Source organism: Artemia franciscana, chromosome 5 (assembly GCF_032884065.1).
Source record: "Artemia franciscana chromosome 5, ASM3288406v1, whole genome shotgun sequence".
NCBI lineage: Eukaryota > Metazoa > Arthropoda > Branchiopoda > Anostraca > Artemiidae > Artemia > Artemia franciscana.
This window is the reverse complement of record NC_088867.1, coordinates 23,099,020-23,117,593: the sequence shown is the minus strand read 5'-3', so window position 1 is coordinate 23,117,593 and position 18,574 is coordinate 23,099,020. Positions and strand designations below refer to the sequence as shown.

Below are 18,574 nucleotides of genomic sequence, written 5' to 3'. Positions count from 1 at the left end.
AAGTCCTATATCCTCTTCAGATGTCGAGAAAACATCTATATATTCCCATAATAAGTCGCATAATTTTTGTTTCAATGGAATGTCCGTTATGTGATTTAGTTTGAATTTTTCAAGAAACTTAATTCTTGTCAGGGGGTATTCCTTGTCAACTTGAATGTTTATACTATTCTCTAAGTTTTTTCCGAATTTTTCCAATTATTTATATCGGTTTCCGATACTACTTGTATCTCTACTAAGTATGTTCCTTTGCTTAGGGTAATCAGGTCATTTGCGTGAGTGTTCGTGTTACCCAAATGTAACCCTCACCCTTAAATAATTTATAATTTGTTCTTCACAGATTATATTTCTTGGGATATCTTCCGACGGTGAGGCTATCCAAATTTCATTTTTATCATTAATGGGTTCTAACATTTGACATATTTGCACTCTCTGCATTGATTTTTGGGGAATTTTAGTTTTTTGTACTAAAAATCCATAATATTTTTCGTTATTATTTTCTTTTATTGAATTTAGAATATTATATGCTGGTTTTTTCCTGGGAGTTTCTATATTTGCTAGTTTTTTCCACAAATAAGAAATTTCTTGAATTTTTTTCTTCCTATACTCTTTCATGTTGCCTATGTTCTCCTTTACCTTGTTTGCTTGTATGTTATTTATTATTGATTTGGTTCCCGTCGGATAGATAGACTTTGAATTTGCTACATCTAATATTTTATTGGCTTTTAAAAAATTAGCGCCTATGATGGCTTGGTATGGGAAATTTTTACAAATTATAAATCGAGTATAGAAATTCCTGTTGTCTTTGCGCAAGGCTAGGTACACAGTTCCTTTTACGTCCAGATCATGTCCGGTTACGCTTGATAAATTGGGACAGATGTTGCTCATTCGTCCTTTGATATAATTCGGTAATTTGTTAAATACGGATGTATTTATCACATTTACTGTTGCCCCTGAATCTATAAGGGCTGAGAAATAAATATTCCCTGCATTAAAATTTTCAAATATTGGTTACATATTATTATTATTTGCACTCAAAAATGGTATAATCACTGGTGGGGACCTATAAATTATTTTGCCACCAAATTTTGGTCCTAAGAATTTTGGAGGCTTGTATTGTTTCCCTGGGGTTCCCAGATGTCAGGTGTAGAACTTTCATTTGTTCTGTTTTGGTTTCCTTGATTATTATTTGAGGTGGAGTTGTTATATTGTTGCCGTCGGCTGATATAACTACCTCTTGTATTTCTATTCCAACTATTACTAGGTTGATTTGTCCTTCCACGATACCCTCCGCGATACTGATATGTATTGCGTTGGAAATTCTGACTTTGGGTTGGGTAATTACCTCTTGTTAAAAATGTGTTCCCTTGATTGCCTCTAGGGGCGTACCCACTATAGTTTGTCCCCCTGGACAAACGGTTACTCGTTCCCCTAAAATTAGGGCGATAATTATTGTTTGCAAAACAATTTCTCGCAATATGTCCTAACCGGTTACAGGTGTAGCACCTTAGTGGTTCATTATTGGTTTGTGCTCTCAATTGATTATCGGGGCAAAACGTACTTGTCTTGGAGGTGTGGTGGTTCGAATTTGATTTCGAATGGGTTTTGGCGATGATTCTCGGGAGAAAAATCGTGGAGAGGAATCTCTTGATTTTACAGGGGTTTTATTTTCTACAGCATTTCTTGACAGTTTTTGATGCCTTAGGACAATCGAATCAATTTCTACGGCTCTTTCTATTTCCTGAACTGCTAGTTCTAGGTTATCAATATTTTTAGCTATTAGTAGACGATATAATTTTGGGTTGAGCCCCTGTTTAAATGCATTAAGTATTATTTTTCATATAATTCCCCTTCTTCTGGACCGTATCGCGCTTCTGTTACAATTTTAATTTTATGTAAGTACTCTCGAACGTTTTGGGTCTGTTCGAATGTAACTAGGCCATGTTTCAGTTTATTCAATGAACTTGTGTCAATAAATCTTTTCTGGAAGGCCTGTTGAAATAATTCTATTGAGTTAATTGTTGAGGTTGCTTCTGTGCCTATCGTATTTTCAATTTGTTTTAAAAACGTTAGCGCCTGTCCTTTTAGTCTTAAAAGTAGCATGCTTTTTAATACTTTTAAGTCAATTTTTGTCATTTCTACGAATTGTCCTAAATGGATGTTGAATTGGTCAATGTCCGTATCTCCTTCATATTCTGGTAATGATTTTGCAATTTCTACCGAAGTTGCAATAATTTGTTGCGCTTTTAATAGTTCATCTTGTTCCTGGGCCATATTTATTGTAGTTTTGTCTCTTTTTAGAAGGTATGCGGTATATAATAATCTCTAATAGTTTTTAATTTTATTACTGTTTCATTTTAATTCTTACAGATTTTGATTATTTTTGAATGGGGTATACCTATATATAAAAAAAATGGAAAATAGAAATAATATTGCACTGCACTTAAAAATCAAAAAATAATTTGTAAATAATCACAATTGTCTATGTTAGTAGGCATTCATTGTGTTAGGTATTTTCAGTTGCTTTTACTGTCTTCTTTTTCTGACCGTGCCAAATGTTACGGGGGGGGGGTTGGTTAAAATAAGGGTTTATTGGGAAGTTTTGCTTAAGGGGGATTTTTGCTAGTGGTACTTGGGACTTTTCTAAGTCTTGGTAGCTTAATGTTGATATGAGATATGGGAGCTAAATTGCTAACAGAATAAAAAGGGTCTGTAGATAATCCCCAGTAACCTGGGAGACAGAATCATCTCAGTGCTGTTCGAGGTCTCCTAAATAGTATAGATTCCCTTGGGACCGTACCTGAAGACTAGAGGAACTGTACCTGATGCCCTAGTACATAGACAAAAGATGATTAAAGACAATTAGTTTTATTTACTTACAGCATACAACTTTGGATAAAACAACTCCAATAATTTATAGCATGAAAGGGTGCACATGAACACTGGAACTTGACTATTCTAAAACTGAACTCCTAGCTGCCTGTGTCGCGCTAATATAAGTCCAAGACTTGATTTCTAAACAAAAACTTGGGGGACGACCTGTGCACTTGACCTCTACTGCAAATTTCGCAATACGACTGGTATTCCCAATCGTGAAACAATCGGTCTCCACTCCCAAGAAACAAAAAAAGAAGTATTTTCTATTTGAGTTCAAAGGTTCATAAAAATCATTAATAGACTTGATTTTGATTGGTTGATTCAAAAAGAAACATTTCTACTCTTTGTTTGACTTGTGTTTAAAGGCACGTAGCCCATAAGGTATTGAATAGCTGCTAAATTCCAGATTCTATGAGACTTAACTTTAAATCTTTTTCTAATTTGAAATTTACTAAAGGGGTATGAATGATAAATTTAGTCCTGAATTTAAGAATTTCTAAGGGGGCATGAATGAGCGATTTTTCCTGAATTTTATAAAGGGGGAGATGCTGGCCTATATGTTACACAAGCAACTACTGGGTTTATCTGATTTAGAGGTTCCTGACGGGGCTGATCTGAAATGGCGGGCTGAGTCGAAGCTTGGAGAACGCTTGGAGGGCTGAGTCGAGGCTTGAGTTAGAGAACTTCAGGTTTTGATGCAGTACTGTTAAAATATGATTATTATGTCTTTCCCTTCCCTCCCACCATGTTTTTTCCAAATTCCAAAGTTATCTACGTTTCTATCTGCATATCTATTTCTCATACATGTATTTCACTTACTGGATTTTATACCACTTCAGCTTTACTTTTTCTTCATTATCAATCAAGCATAATGTTTAATTGACAATTCTTGTTGTTGGTTTCTTTGTTGTGATAAATAATACAAATCAAATGCTACCCTACTGTCTACTTTTATTAGAACTGTTTTAAAAAAATCAATTTTCTTTAAAAGCATATCAGTCTGATCTTAATGAAGTTTAAATATTTTGCTGTATATGTATACTATTGATTCCTAAAGATACACAGAAAAATTCCAAATTCAAGTCCAATTCAAAGCGAATTACTAGCTTAAACATGATTAAAACTTTCCACTAAAGGAAGACAAACAATAAATATTGACACCGTCTAGAATTTTCTTTTTAAATCAGATGCTTCTTTATAGTTTGTTTAGTAGGATTTACAGTCAAAATCTTACACATAAAAACTGAGTGGAAAAACCCCCAAATACTTTATTGATTGCGTGGATATTACTTACTCATTGCCACGTTCAAATTCCTAATAACTTCTGGAGGAAAACTACTTAAAGTATAGTCCTCCCACCATGGCTTTTTCTTCCCATCTGTTTCATTTGGTACATCCGTTTCAATTTGTCTCCGCCACTTCATTATCAGAGGCACTATTTTATAAAAAATCACAAACTTGAACAAATTGATTATTTTTTGTCCAAACATAATTGTGACCAATTGTTTCGTCAATTCGAGCATGCAGCTTCCCGGAGAACACTAAAAAGATGAAAAATTAGTCTTGAGAGTTTCTAACTAAGGGAGCTACAGGGACGAAGGGAACGAAGAGAGCCAAGGGCTATGAAAACTCTTCAAGCTTCAATTTCTTGTTTTTAACTCATCTAATGGATAACTTATATACGGTGCTGATTGCAGAACCTGAATTTAAAGGCATTGACTTTACAGTACAAGGATAGAACCAAAAATCTCGAACCCCTTTTTTGAGCTATAAATTTTAATAATTTTCACTAAATTTACGTTTTCTATGTAAAATAAGTAAAATATCCGCTTCCCAAACTGAAAACTGCCTAAAAGTCCCTAGATTTTTCTGATGTACTCAAGACAATCTAAATACATTACATAATTCACTGTTTACTACTGCATTTATTCTAATTCACCCTCTTCTCTGAAGTAATTAAACACAAAATTAAGTTGTTTTTAACTGAAAGTAAGGAGCAACATTAAAACTTACCCCCTCGCCAATACCTCGCTCTTTAACTCTTTAGCTCTTTAAATAGATCCAGCAAATTATCGACAAATTTTATTTTTATCAGTGTTTAATAAAATCTTCGAAAAGGCTATCCTGTCTCTTCTCCTTACTTTTTTAAAATCTAGGAACTTTCTTCGTGATTTTCAATTTGGTTTCCGAACAAGGAACACCACTAAACATGCCTGCATAACCCTTTTGAATTTTATACATTCTGTATTAGATTCGGGATTAATTCTGGCTGCCTTATTCGTAAGGTATTTGATTGCTTAACCACTGAAATTCTTCTATCGAAGATGTCTCATTTTGGCATTAGGGATAATGTATTTAATTGGTTTGTCTTATTTGAATGATGGGTTATTTTCTATCGATCCACTTTTCTATTTAACCTCACAAGTGAATTTTGGTGTCCCTCAAGGATCAATTTTAGGGCCGATGGTATTTTTGATCTATGTAAATAATCTTTTGTATGTAGTGAAAAAGCAGAGACTTATTAATTGTTGCATATTGTGTCATTCTAAGCCATCCTTTGCCCATTGTGCCAACTATAGTTCACTATCTTCTGATGTCATTGTTTGTTGTGCTGATGACAGCACACTTGGCACTTCAAGCACACAGCACACATTAGATACTAATTCACCGAAACCAGGCTCCTTTTCAATTTGTTTTCGTAATGCCGATGTTTCCTGCTTGATACTAGATAATTAATTTTTTTCGGTTGTTCTTGGTAATTCTAGATCTTCCACACGAGAATTTTAGGAACTCTAAACCAGCTTTAATGTCAACGATTTCAAATTTTATTTCTAAGACATCGTTTTTAGTTGCTCCGACTATTACAAGGATTTTATCTAACTTTGAGATATTATTAGTCGACTCCGTGGATCCTCTTGAATCCTCTAAATCAATTTGTCTTGATCGCTTCCCGCTTTTGTTAACCATATTTATATTCAATAATGTTTAGAATTGTCAAAAAATAGATAAACCAACACCCAAATTCATTGAAAAAATGTTAAAGAATTTACTTGTCAGAGTTAATCTGGCTGAAAATTGTATAGAGCAAATACAGATGTCCGCTGAATGAATGTTTGTTCAGAACTGTTGAAACAACTTCTTTTATACATCCTCCTCCGGGGGACAAAACCACTCCACCAAACGTCTCCAAAAAGTTCTCTTTGTTTCATAACGGACTTGACGTGGTATGCCGATGAGCCGACGCCATGACAAATGACCTGACGACGATAAGTAGAGTATACAAAATTGGAGCTTTTCCAGCAATGCTTTCTTACGTCATATCACCTAAAAATTAGCTATGGTTGATATAATTTGAATTCCTCTTCCCCTGTAAAACCAATTATATTTTTTTGAATTGTCTTCGTCTTTGTTCTTTTTTAGTGAAAATTTTTCAAGTTTAAATAGCGGAAAACGTATGTCTAGTTTAAATACCGTAGAATCAAAGAGTAATAAAGAAAAGATATTCAGGTAAATTTGATTTATAGAGGCTACCAAGGGAAATAATATATTTTTAGAACTTACTGAAATATTTCAGTCAATTTTTAACTTTTTGGGCTTCGTTTCTCATTTCACTGAAAACTGATAGAGATTAAACATGTAGGAGTTTAGATGCCATATGTCACACGACACAATCCATCCGTTTTACTACTAAACGCTTTGTGTTAATAACAATAATGCACTTTTAAAATTTTCAGCAATGCATGCACGATTAGATGCACTATTTATTAACAGCCAAATTAGCTTGTGAATTTTCCCTCTCATTTTTATGGTTATCATACCCTTTTTCTACTATTGTTTACACAATGAAAGGGGAAGTCAATAAAAGTGGAAACATATTTATAAATAATTGAATACGCTTTTATTGTCAAACATTATTTTGACACCTATCTCGAAATCGTTACAGCTTTTATCAGACCAACACAAATTACGATTCACTACTGCTCGGGTAGTGATCAGTAATTTTTTCAGTAGCACATAGATAAAACAGAACCGAATGTTTTCCAGACTATGCTTTCAATTTACCTTATGAGTGAATCTCTTTTCTTCAAATTTTTACCAGCTGTAAAAACCAGTTAGCTGTTGAGATAAGAGCTAGCAATTTTATTGGTGCCATGACGATCATTTTCTTGTATGATTTGCATTAATTTGTTTTTATTATTATAAATTTTTTCACATTATTTAGGTATTTCATGTAAATGATTCATGTAAATTTTGCTCTCCTTTGGCCTAGCTTTGTTAATCAGGTTCGATCTGATATTAGGAGAGGGAAAAACAAACAAACTCAAAACTAAATACATAGATTAAGGGGGGGGGGCATTCAAGAATTTCTATATTTTTTCATAACATTCAAAAATTACGTTATAATTTATGCTTATTATATAGGTCTTTTCTTAAACAGTTTGTTTAGTTTACAGTTTATTCTTTTTGATTAGTTTACCAAGAAAAACTATGAGGGTGATGTTGCAGTTATCGTTTACAACACCGAATCAACTTTCAACAAAGAAATAAACGAATCAACTTCCTCAGTTTCTTCTTTTTCTTGGTGAAATTTTCAGTGTAAACTATGTTGACAACTTCTAGATTAAGTATTTAAATTTTCCTGGAAAGTATTTTTCTGTAAAATTTAACAGAAATAAACGAAACCAAACAAATTTGGTTTAACGAAGCTATGAAATGGAACGACATATTTTTAAAGTCCGTCAACTCAAATTAAATTTGACTTGTTTTTGCTTGACACGGTCAATCATTAAAATTTTTTTCATTTTTAATTTTTCAGTAATTTCTAAGTTTTTTTAAGCTTTGATTTATTGTATTATTTTATTTCTCCTCACCATGAATTTTGATATGGCTCAACTTTTTTGATAAAAATTATTTTTTGGAAAACTCGCTTTTTTTCATTTAATACAGAATAAGAAAAGAATAACATGAAAACACAAAATGTACTTGTAAAAAACGCACTGTTTACTAGCACATCAAATATTATTTTGTTTTCTCCCTTAAAATTGTGATAGCATGTTTCACGAAAACAGGATATTTTTACCGGCATTTCTTTCAAATCTTCTTTTGAAAATCAAATGGAAGTGAAACCATGCAACAAATTAAGCAAGTAAAACCTGATTCAAAGAAGGACTAAATGTGGCTTACGTTAGTTCTGATCGAAACCTTTTCAATCAGGTCCATTACGTCGCCTAAAACACCAATGCCCTTCACAGTGTGTGCGACTGGCCTCTGATAACGTTTCAAGAATTTCTTCACGTCCAATCCAATATTAATGACATTGGAGATGAAGAAAATCAATGTAGCCAATGGAAGGGCTGTCACGAAAACGGTGCAAAACCCAAACTGTAAAACTAAAAGAAACAGAAAACTGAAGACTTTCCTTTATTGTGCACAAAAAACACAAGTGTCCAAGCATTTTTTTACAAGACTAGTCTGATAAAAAATATTTTACGATGCTGATCACTTTAATGTTTCCAGAAAAAAATTCTGAGTTTGGGAAGAAGAAAAAAAGAATAATAATTTAAAAATACTTGATTGATAGATTTTATCTTTAGTTTTTTCTTGTTAGTTTTTATTAAGAAGCCAGAGTGTAATGGTTCTCAACTGATTTTGTGAATTTGACATTATTCTCAACATAAATGTTTTGTTTCTTCAAAATTAAGGCTCTAGAGTACAGTGAACCGAAGGGTGCATGTCCAGCACAAGACCCACCAAGATTCTCAATCCCTCCTCCCCCCCTCCCAGTGAGGCATGGACCCCATGCTGGGAAGCGTGGTTGCAAAATAAAAGAAACAGGGATCTACCAATTCTTGACATATATGATTTTCCCCCTCCGTTTTCTTGGCGTCCAATGGGGTAGTAACATCACACATAGTCCAAAAAACTGCAAGCAGACGATTATTGTGGCATTAACACGTTTCAATTGATACAGATTAGCGAGAGTTTTTTTCTATTCTGACGTGTTCAGTTGGGTTCCTCCCGCTATCAAGAGAGGTGGCGGATAGAAAATAGGGACAGGTGATGTTTTGAGAAAGATGGTACACTGTTAAATAAGAAGAAACAATCGTAAAAAGGTATCAGGTTTTAATTCTGCTAATTTCAGCTTATATTGAATTTTGTCTTTTATTTTCGATTTTTCGTTGGTTTTATTTTAGTTTTTAATATTTTTTCAAATTGACCCTCCGCGTTATTTTCCAATATTTGCAACACCTCTTTACCCGCCCCGTTGTTTTTGTCATCAGCTAACTCATCATCATATTGTTCTAAAGTAGTTAGAAATGGGATTTCGTCTCTGAAATCAATGTTGGTATCATATGGCGGAATATCAGACATGGTAAAAACACTAAAAATAACTATCTACACATTTTATACAAAATGAACACTTCAAATATATATACACACTTTATGAAACACAAACAACAGTTTAAACTAAACTATAAAAATATTTTTTGTTTTCCTTTGCGAGATTTTTAAGATTGTTCTCTCTATTTAACAGAAACACAATGAAAGCATTAATAATTGAAACGCTGTGTCTTTCCCACCATCTTTTAATTCATCTTTAAAAACTTGGGTGTTCAAATAGGCAATTTGGAAGGAATGATGCATATCTAATTGGTTCCTAGCATCCGCAGTCATCACATATTGTGGCTCGATCTTAGGCACAACATAATCTGGAGGGATTACCAGATACTCTTTCTTACGGAGTGGACCAATAGTGATTCTTTCATCTGAGCATTGAAAAGCTCAAAGAGATACAAGAGTTCTTTGACATCATTAGAATCAGGCTTATCACCATCGTATTCAACAGCCTTCAGAAAATGTATGATGACTGAAGGGCTCCCATTTTAATGCCCTTCTATTAAACTGGTCGGGTAAAATATATTTTCTAAGACATTAGGGGGGGGGGGTATTTTTTTTCCTGTCCTAAAATAAATGCAAAAAATTTATTTTCAAAATCTGAGGGGATGCAGACCGATGATTCTGCACCCATTGATTTGTCCAAAAATGCATAGTAGTTTAAATATACAATTCCATTACTCAATCAATCTCATTGGCTAAAAGCTGCAAATTGGGCTATGTACGCTGGCTCTATAATCAGCCAATCACGATACAGGGTAGGTGTATTCAATCCATACCAATTTTTGGCTGCGGTTTATGCTAATATTTGGTAAATTATTTGATGGTCTCATCGCTATCTGTAAATATGCCACACACAGAAGCACTTTTATCTTTTTGAGTTTTTGAGAATTCTTGTTGTTGGTTTCTTTCTTGTGATAAAGGATACAAATCAAATGCTACCCCACTGTCTACTTTTATTAGAATTGGTTTAAAAAATCAATTTTCTTTAAAGGCATATCAGTCTGATCCTCATGAATTTTAAATATTTTGCTGTATATGTATACTATTGATTCCTAAAGATACACAGACAAATGCCAAATTCAAGTCTAATTCTAAGCGAATTACTAGCTTAAACATGATTAAAACTTTCCACTAAAGAAAGACAAACAATAAATATTGAAACCGTCTAGAATTTTCTTTTTAAATCAGATGCTTCTTTATAGTTTGTTTAGTAGGATTTACAGTCAAAATCTTACACATAAAAACTGAGTGGAAAAACCACCAAATACTTTATTGATTGAGTGGATGTTACTTACTCATTGCCAAGTTCAAATTCCTAATAACTTCAGGAGGAAAACTACTTAAAGTATAGTCCTCCCACCATGCCTTTTTTGTCCAATCCGTTTCATTTGTACATCCGTTTCAATTGGTCTCCACTTCATTATCAGAGGCACTATTTTATAAAAAATCACAAACTTGAACAAGTTGGTTATTTTTTGTCCAAACATAATTGTGATGTAGTAACAGCAGATAATTGTAAAAGATAATTGTGTATGTAGTACAAAAGCAAAGACTTTGTTTTTGCCCATAGTACCAACTATAGTTCACTATCTTCTGATGTAATTGTTTGTTGTGCTGATGACAGCACACTTGGCACTTCAAAAAATTATCCCCCTCGTCAATACCTCGCTCTTTAAAGTAAATTTAGCATAAAGAGCAAGGTATTAACGAGGTGATGATCCCCCTTGTCAACACCTCGCTCTTTACGCTATTTTTTTAGTACTTTCAAAAGACGTATTTATTCTAGTTTAATGGCCTTTGGGATTCAGGGGTCATTCTTCTAGAATTGGAATACAATTTTAACTTCATTGCATAGAGCTAGGTATTGACCAGGGGACGAGCCCCCCCCATACAAGTAATTTAGTTTTAATGTTGCTCCTTACTTCCAGTTGAAAAAACCTTCTTTTTTTCTGATTGTTTTTTTAAAAAATGCTGACAAATTCGGCACCCCTTCCATGGAAAATTCACTTCCCCCAAGATAAATTCCTTCTACTTAGCCCTCTCCCTCGAACCCTCCCCCTGAAAATATCTGAAAACTTCCCGATAACCGACACTATATGTAAACAATGGGCAAAGTCCATAACTTGCAGCCCTTCCCCCGGGGATTGTGGGGGATTAAGTCATATTACTAAAATTGTTAATGGTTTGGGAAATTCGTCCTAATCTGGGCCAGATTCTATTCCTACTAAGGTAGTTAAATCTATTCTTCCTTCGATAGTTGTATCTCAAATTTGTTAATCTTTCATTTAAATATGGTGTTTTCCGGATGCTGTCTTAACATGTTTGGATTATTGTTTTGTATAAAGGTGGGCCAAAAATAGATCCAGCAAACTATCGACAAATTTTAATTTTATCAGTTTTTAATAAAATTTTCGAAAAGGCTATCCGTTCTCGTCTCCTTACTTTTCTAAAATCTGGAAACTTTCTTCATGATTTTCAATTTGGTTTTCGAACGAGGCACTCCACTGAATATTTCTGCATAACCCTTTTGAATTTTATACATTCTGCATTAGATTCAGGATTAATTCTGGCTGCCTTATTCGTAAGGTATTCGATTGCTTAACCACTGAAATTCTTCTTTCGAAGATGTCTCATTTTGGCATTAGGGATAATGTATTTTTTTGGTTTGTCTTATTTGAATGATGGGCTATTTTGTGTCGATCCACTTTTCTGTTCACCCTCACAAGTGAATTTTGGTGTCCCTCAAGGATCAGTTTTAGGGCCAGTGTTATTTTTGATCGATGTAAATAATCTTTTGTATGGAGTGAAAAAGCAGAGACATATTAATTGCTTTATATTTTGTCATCATAAGCCATCCTTTGCCCATAGTGCCAACAATAGTTAACTATCTTCTGATGTCATTGTTTGTTGTGCTGATGACAGCACAGTTGGCACTTCAAAAAATTACGAATCAGAGCTTCGATAAAATTTGGAAACTTTCCAAATCACAAATACTCATCGGAAACTATAAATCCACCAAAAAAATATCAAAACAAACCAAAAATATATCTTTCTCATACATGTATCTCAATTACTGGACTTATACCACTTAAGCTTTACTTTTTCTTCATTATCAATTAAGCATAATGCTGGTGGGTACACTGGGGGGATCCAAGCACTATTTCCCTTTACTCTAAATTCTTTTTGTTTAATTCTAAGGGAATTGCGAATGTCACGAACTCCTTTTGTCACATCATATCTCATATATGGGGATTCACGTCCGGCTCCTCTTTCGAACGGGTTTTCACGTAATTTCTTGTTTCCCTGAAGCACACAGAATTTGTCGTCATGGTCTTTAGCCCTTAATTTAGATTCGATTTTAATGTTCCATATAATAAAATTCCTTCTCCTATTCATGTTTTCTAACACAAGTACTCTAGATGCTAATTCACCCAAACTAGGCTCCTTTTCAATTTGGTTTCGTAATGCGGATATTTCCTGCTTGATACTAGATAATTCATTTTCTTGGGCTGTTCTTGGTAATTCTAGATCCTCCACGCGAGAATTTTAGGAACTCTAAACTAGATTTAATGTCAACGATTTCCAATTTTATTTCTAAGCCATCGTTATTATTTGCTTCGACTATTTCAAGGATTTTATCTAACTTTGAGATATTATTAGTCGACTCAGTGGATCCTTTTGAATCCTCTAAATCACTTTGTCTTGATCATTTCCCACTTTTGTTAACCATATTCATATTCAATAATGTTTATAATTGTCAAAAAATTGATAAACGAACACCCACGATAATTCACATCCAATTTTGTAAAGCGCTCGCAAAAATGATCCTATTACTCCGAATTCATTGAAAAAATGTTAAAGAATTTAATTGTCAGAGTTAATCTGGCTGAAAATTGTATAGTGCAAACACAGATGTTCACTGAATGAATGTTTGTTCAGAACTGTTGAAACAACTTCTTTTATACATCCTCCTCCGGGGGACAAAACCTCTCCACCAAACGTCTCCAAGAAGTTCTGCGAACTCCCAACGGCATTTTAATTCCTGTTGCCTTAAATTTTCTTTTTAGTACAATGAGACCCTAAAAAAGATTTTTTAAAATTGTCCAAATTTGTTGTTGATACTGCTGTCAAATTTTATACAGCATTCATTCAACTCATTGCCACTATTTGATTGTTTTTCTACCATGTTTTTGCTAGATACATATTTTTTTTTTTGCTATCGCAAGTATTTATTCCTTTTACTTAGCAAAGACAATATTTTTTTGTTTTCCAAATATGACTCTAAAAACCGAAACCCACTGCTATTTTTTAAAGGCAACATATCTTAAGAGTATTCTAGATACATGTTTGTCTAGTACTAAAAATCTACATGGAACCAACTGCACGATCATGTTATCCTGGGAGAGCCTTCAAATGGTTCCATAAGGCTACAATTCAAGACAACCACTAAATTTTGTGATTAAACTGATAAAGGGAAAAGTGGTATATCAGGTACTTGTGCTACATCAAGCTGCACAGTATATTTATAAAAAGATAAGATCCAAAAATGTTAAAACTCGGGAAATTCGTCAGAACTAGGAAACACTTGTGTACTGTATGATGTCAGAACTAATATTCGGACAACTAAAGGTGAAAAAAAAATAAGAAAAGAATTCACCAATAAAGTAAAATATTAAGTTAAAGTTAATTCACTGATTTGCTTTTAAAACTAATGTTTTTAGTAAAATAGAAATTTAATCTTTTTAATAACATTTATGAAAAAAATTAAACGTAAGCTATTGATGAGGAAAATGAAAAACAGGGAAAGGGGGAGGGACAAAAAGAGAAAGGACAAAGAAAGAGAATGCAAGAGCAGTGAAAGAGTCCAGTAGCCCCATTCATGGTTTTAAAACTTCATGTGAAACGACAGTTCTTTCCTGCAAACCTTATTCCTTGAGTTACGTATTAAAATTTTATCTTCAGTTGGCATCCAAGAGTGTTTTTAACTTGACTATCCTAGGGGATTGTCAACCAAGAGAAATCGATGGATGGTTGATTAAGATTCCTACCTAGTCTCCCATTACCTCTATCGTTTTTTCAGACCTTTGTATTTTTGGTCCTGGATTATTTCAAACTTTGCCACGGTGTGATTCGTGTTTTAATTGGGATACGATTTTGTTTTCACCAATGGAGATTAAGAGACCAATTCAGGTGATTTTGCTTGAAGATTCGAATGTGATAGTACCTGATTCTACGCTTCTCTGAAATTTAAGCTCTTGCGAGCAAGAAACTTTTACTTAACCATGCTAAGCACGAGTATTTGCTGTTGATCTTTGGGCTTTAATTTTTAATCCTAATGTTGATGCCCATGCGATCTAGACCATGGTTGTTCTGCAATAGAGACGCGTGGGTGTCGACAGATCCAGAGTCAAGCTGTGGGCAATTAGCACAAACGAGTGAAGAAAAAAGCCAAATGGTTATTGTAAAGTTGAAGTTCAGTGTTTTGTTTGTAAGGATGAACCAGCATAGCACATGTGTGGCAATTTATCTTACGGTGGGAAGTTTTGGGGGTCTACTCCTTTTTCTTTCTTTTTTTCAGAAAAATTACATGTTTTTCTTTCGTTATTAAATTTGCTTAGATGTGTCAATAATCTAATTTTATTATTAAAATAATGCGAAATATTTTACTATTAAAATCTTGAGAAATAATGCGTACTGATTTTTAATCATGAAGCTGGTTGCATGATGATTTTTCTTTTCGTGAAACTTTTACACTTATTTTTCAACTCTCAAAACTAATTTGTTCAAAGAAGTTGTCGCGCACTGATTTTTGCTTGTGAAAATTATTCAACATTTTTCAGCAGCTACGTGAAACTTGTGCATCTCTCTGTGAAACATGTACATTGATTTTTCTATTAGTTGATGTTGATTAGATTACGTGTCATCTAACCTAAATTAACCTAACATACCATGAGTAGGTTAGGCGAAGGTCCCGTAAGGCTTAGTTCCAACCCCCAAACCTTACCTAGCCTACAATAAATTCGATGAATAAAATAAATTTAACGAGGAGAAAAATCAATGTACAAGTTTCACGTGGACAAAAATCGACATGCAAAAAGTTTTGCTAATAAAAATGAGCACCAAACAAGTTCGCCAAGCATAAAATCAGCAAGCAGTGAGTTCCATAAATAAAATCAGTTTCCTGAGGGAAAAAACCAATGTACAAGTTATACGAAGAGATAAATCAAGATGCAAGAAGTTTCACAAACAAAAATAATCACGCACTAAGTTTCTAAAGCAAAAATCAGTATGCAACAAGTTCGCTTAACAAAATTAGTTTCACGATGAGAAAAATCAATTTAGAAGTTGTATGACGAGAAAAATCAATATGTAAAAAGTTTTACGAACAAAAATCTGCACGCTAGAAGCTTTACGAACAAAAATTAGCACGCAAGAACCTTATTGAATAAAATAAGTTGCATGAGGAGAAATATCAAGGTATAAGTTTTACGAAGAGACAAATCAATATGCAACGGTTCTCATGACCCGACAAATCAGCACGTATCGAATTCCATGAACAAAAAGCAGCACTCAAAAGTTTCCATGAACAAAATTGGTTTCATGAGAAGAAAAATCAATGGACAGGTTTTACGAAGAGAAATCCAATTTTTCACGGATTTCACGAACGATTAAAAATTAGCACGTAAAAATTTCTTTGGACAAAAATCAGCACTAAATAAGTTCCATGAAAAAAAAAATCATTTTCCTGAGGAGAAAAATCAATCTACAAGTTTCACGAAGAGAAAAGTCAACATGCAATAAATTTCACGAGCAAATATCAGCACATAACATGTTCTATGAACAAAAAATAAACATGAAACAAGTTTCGCAAGCAAAATCAGTTTTGTGACGAGAAAAATCAATGTATTAGTTTTACCTAGAGAAAAATCAACGTTCAACAAGTTTCACAAACAAAAATCAGAACGCAAAAAGCGAACCAAAATCATCATGCAACAAGTACCAGGATCAAAATCAGTTTCCCGATGAGAAAGATCAATGTACTAGTTTAAATAAGATAAAAATCAACATTACACAAGTTTTATGAACAAAAATCAGCAGGCAACAGCTTCAAGAAAGCACACAACAAGTTCCAAAAATAAAATCATTTTCATGAGGAGAAAAATCTGTGTACAAGTTTAACGAAAAGAAAAATTCAATAAATTTCACAACTAAAAACCAGTATAACAATCACATACAACAATCAGCACGCAACAAGTTTCACAAGGAGAATAATCAATCTAAAATCTTCATGAAGGGAAAAATCAACCTACAAACGAGTTTTGCAAACAACACATAGCTAGAAACAAGTTCGACGAGCAAACATTCAAAACATAATAAATTCTATGAACAGTTTATATTTCAAGATGAGAAAAATTAATGTAAAGGAATAACAAAGAGAAAAATCAACATGCAACAGGTTCTACGAACAAAATGAGCTCATAACAAGTTTCACTAGGAGAAAAATCAATAAACAAGTTTTTCAAAAAGGAAAAGTCAACATGTAATAAGTTTCTTGAACAAAAATCAGCACGAAACAAGTTTCCTCGCAGGAAACAGCAGGCAACAAGTTCTATGAACTAAATCAGTTTCACGAGGAAACAAATCAACATAGAAGTTTCCGACAAAAAAAATCAACCTTTAAGAAGTTTTAGGAATAGAAAATCAACAAGCAGCAAGTTTCAAGAACATAAATCAGCACGCAAGACGTTCAACGAACAAAAAATCCGCATGCAGCAAGCTCAACATACAACATCGGTTTCAGGAAGAAAAATACAATGCACAAGTCTTACGAAGAGAAAAGTCAACATGAAATAGGTTTCATGAACAGAAATGAGCACGTGAGAAGTTCCACGAACAAAATCAGTTTCACTAGGAGAAAGATCAATGCACAAGTTTCACGAACTGAAAAATCAAGATGTAACACGTTTCACGAACAAAACATCAGCACCCAACAAATTCCCTGAAAAAAAATCAGTATGTAAAAAGTTCAACGAGTAACATCAGTCTTGCAAGGAGAAAAATCAATATACAAGTTTAACGAAGAGAAAAATCAACATGTAAAAGTCTCCTGAACAAAAAAGCACACAGCAATTTCCGCGAACAAAAAAATAGCACACTGAAAGCTCCACAAACAAAAAATAATCTGCACACAATGAGTTCAATGAAAAAAATTAGTTTCATGAGGAAAAAATCAATCCTCAAGTTTCATAAAAGAAAAAATAATCGTGCAGCAAGTTTTACGAACAAAAATCAGCACTTAACAATTTTCATGATCAAAAAAAGAATGGACAAGTTCAATGAACAAACAAATCTCGTGAAAGTTAGTTTCACGATGAAAAACTAAAAGTGAAAAAAGTTTCTCGATGAGAAAATTAACTTGCAGCAGGTTTCACGAAGAAAAAACAACATAAGACTTGCTTTGTGCCCAAAAAAATCAATGTGCAACTAGTTTTATGAACATAAAAAACGGAGAACGTTAGAAATTCAATATAAAATATGCAATAATCAACATCAATATGCAATACACTTCCGTTTTGTGGTGCAAAGGAACTATTCTAGCCGGAATAAAAATTTATTGTATGTAAGTTCTGTGGTAGTTTTTCATTTAAAATTATTAAAATATATACGCATATTGAGCTTCGAGTTGAAAAAGACAGTAATTTCGTAAGGTGGTGCACTTGTTCTTAAAAATGTAGGTAGTCCTACAAAACAAACGGTTAACATAGGTATATATTTTAGCCTCTCTAATAAAATGCATATATTAACGAACAAAATCATAGAAAGAAAGATTGTTAATAAGGCTTATGCCCACCCAACACTAAGAATCAAGAGACGGAATAGATAAAGTGTAATAATAAGAGGAGACGAAGAAGTTGCAGCGAAAGTACACATTGAATGGTGTATGGTGACCTGCAATGGGTGAAGCAACTTGGCTTCACCCATTTTTATCTACCGAAAAATCGGATGAAGTGGGGATTAAAAAGAGCTAGTAGGTCAGGGTTCTCTTACGACTTTGAACTTTATCAAGGTAAGGGTACTTTTGTTGATTAGAACATAGAGCCAAATCCTGGAGTGGAAGGGGAACATATTTTAAGTCTGATGAGTACCTTGCCAGGGAAAATGAACTACAAGACTTGCTATGACAACCGGTTTTTGAGCCTGAAACTAATAAGTCTGCTGAAAATTAAAGGATTCTCTTTTGTTGGTATTTTGATTAAAGCGTGACTGAAGAGCTGCCCGGGCCTCACAGATGGTGAAGTGA

The 18,574-nt window shown here is 33.6% G+C and overlaps 1 long non-coding RNA gene across 1 annotated transcript in view; it reads left to right on the top strand.

Annotated features, from left to right (window-relative positions):
• The window catches only part of LOC136027123 (uncharacterized), a 36,874-nt gene extending 21,559 nt beyond the window's left edge, over window positions 1-15,315 (top strand). Inside the window, exon 3 of the long non-coding RNA XR_010617506.1 lies at window positions 14,354-15,315. This is a non-coding gene — a long non-coding RNA (uncharacterized LOC136027123). The remainder of the gene's footprint in view (window positions 1-14,353) is intronic.
• The last annotated feature ends 3,259 nt before the right edge of the window (window positions 15,316-18,574 follow it).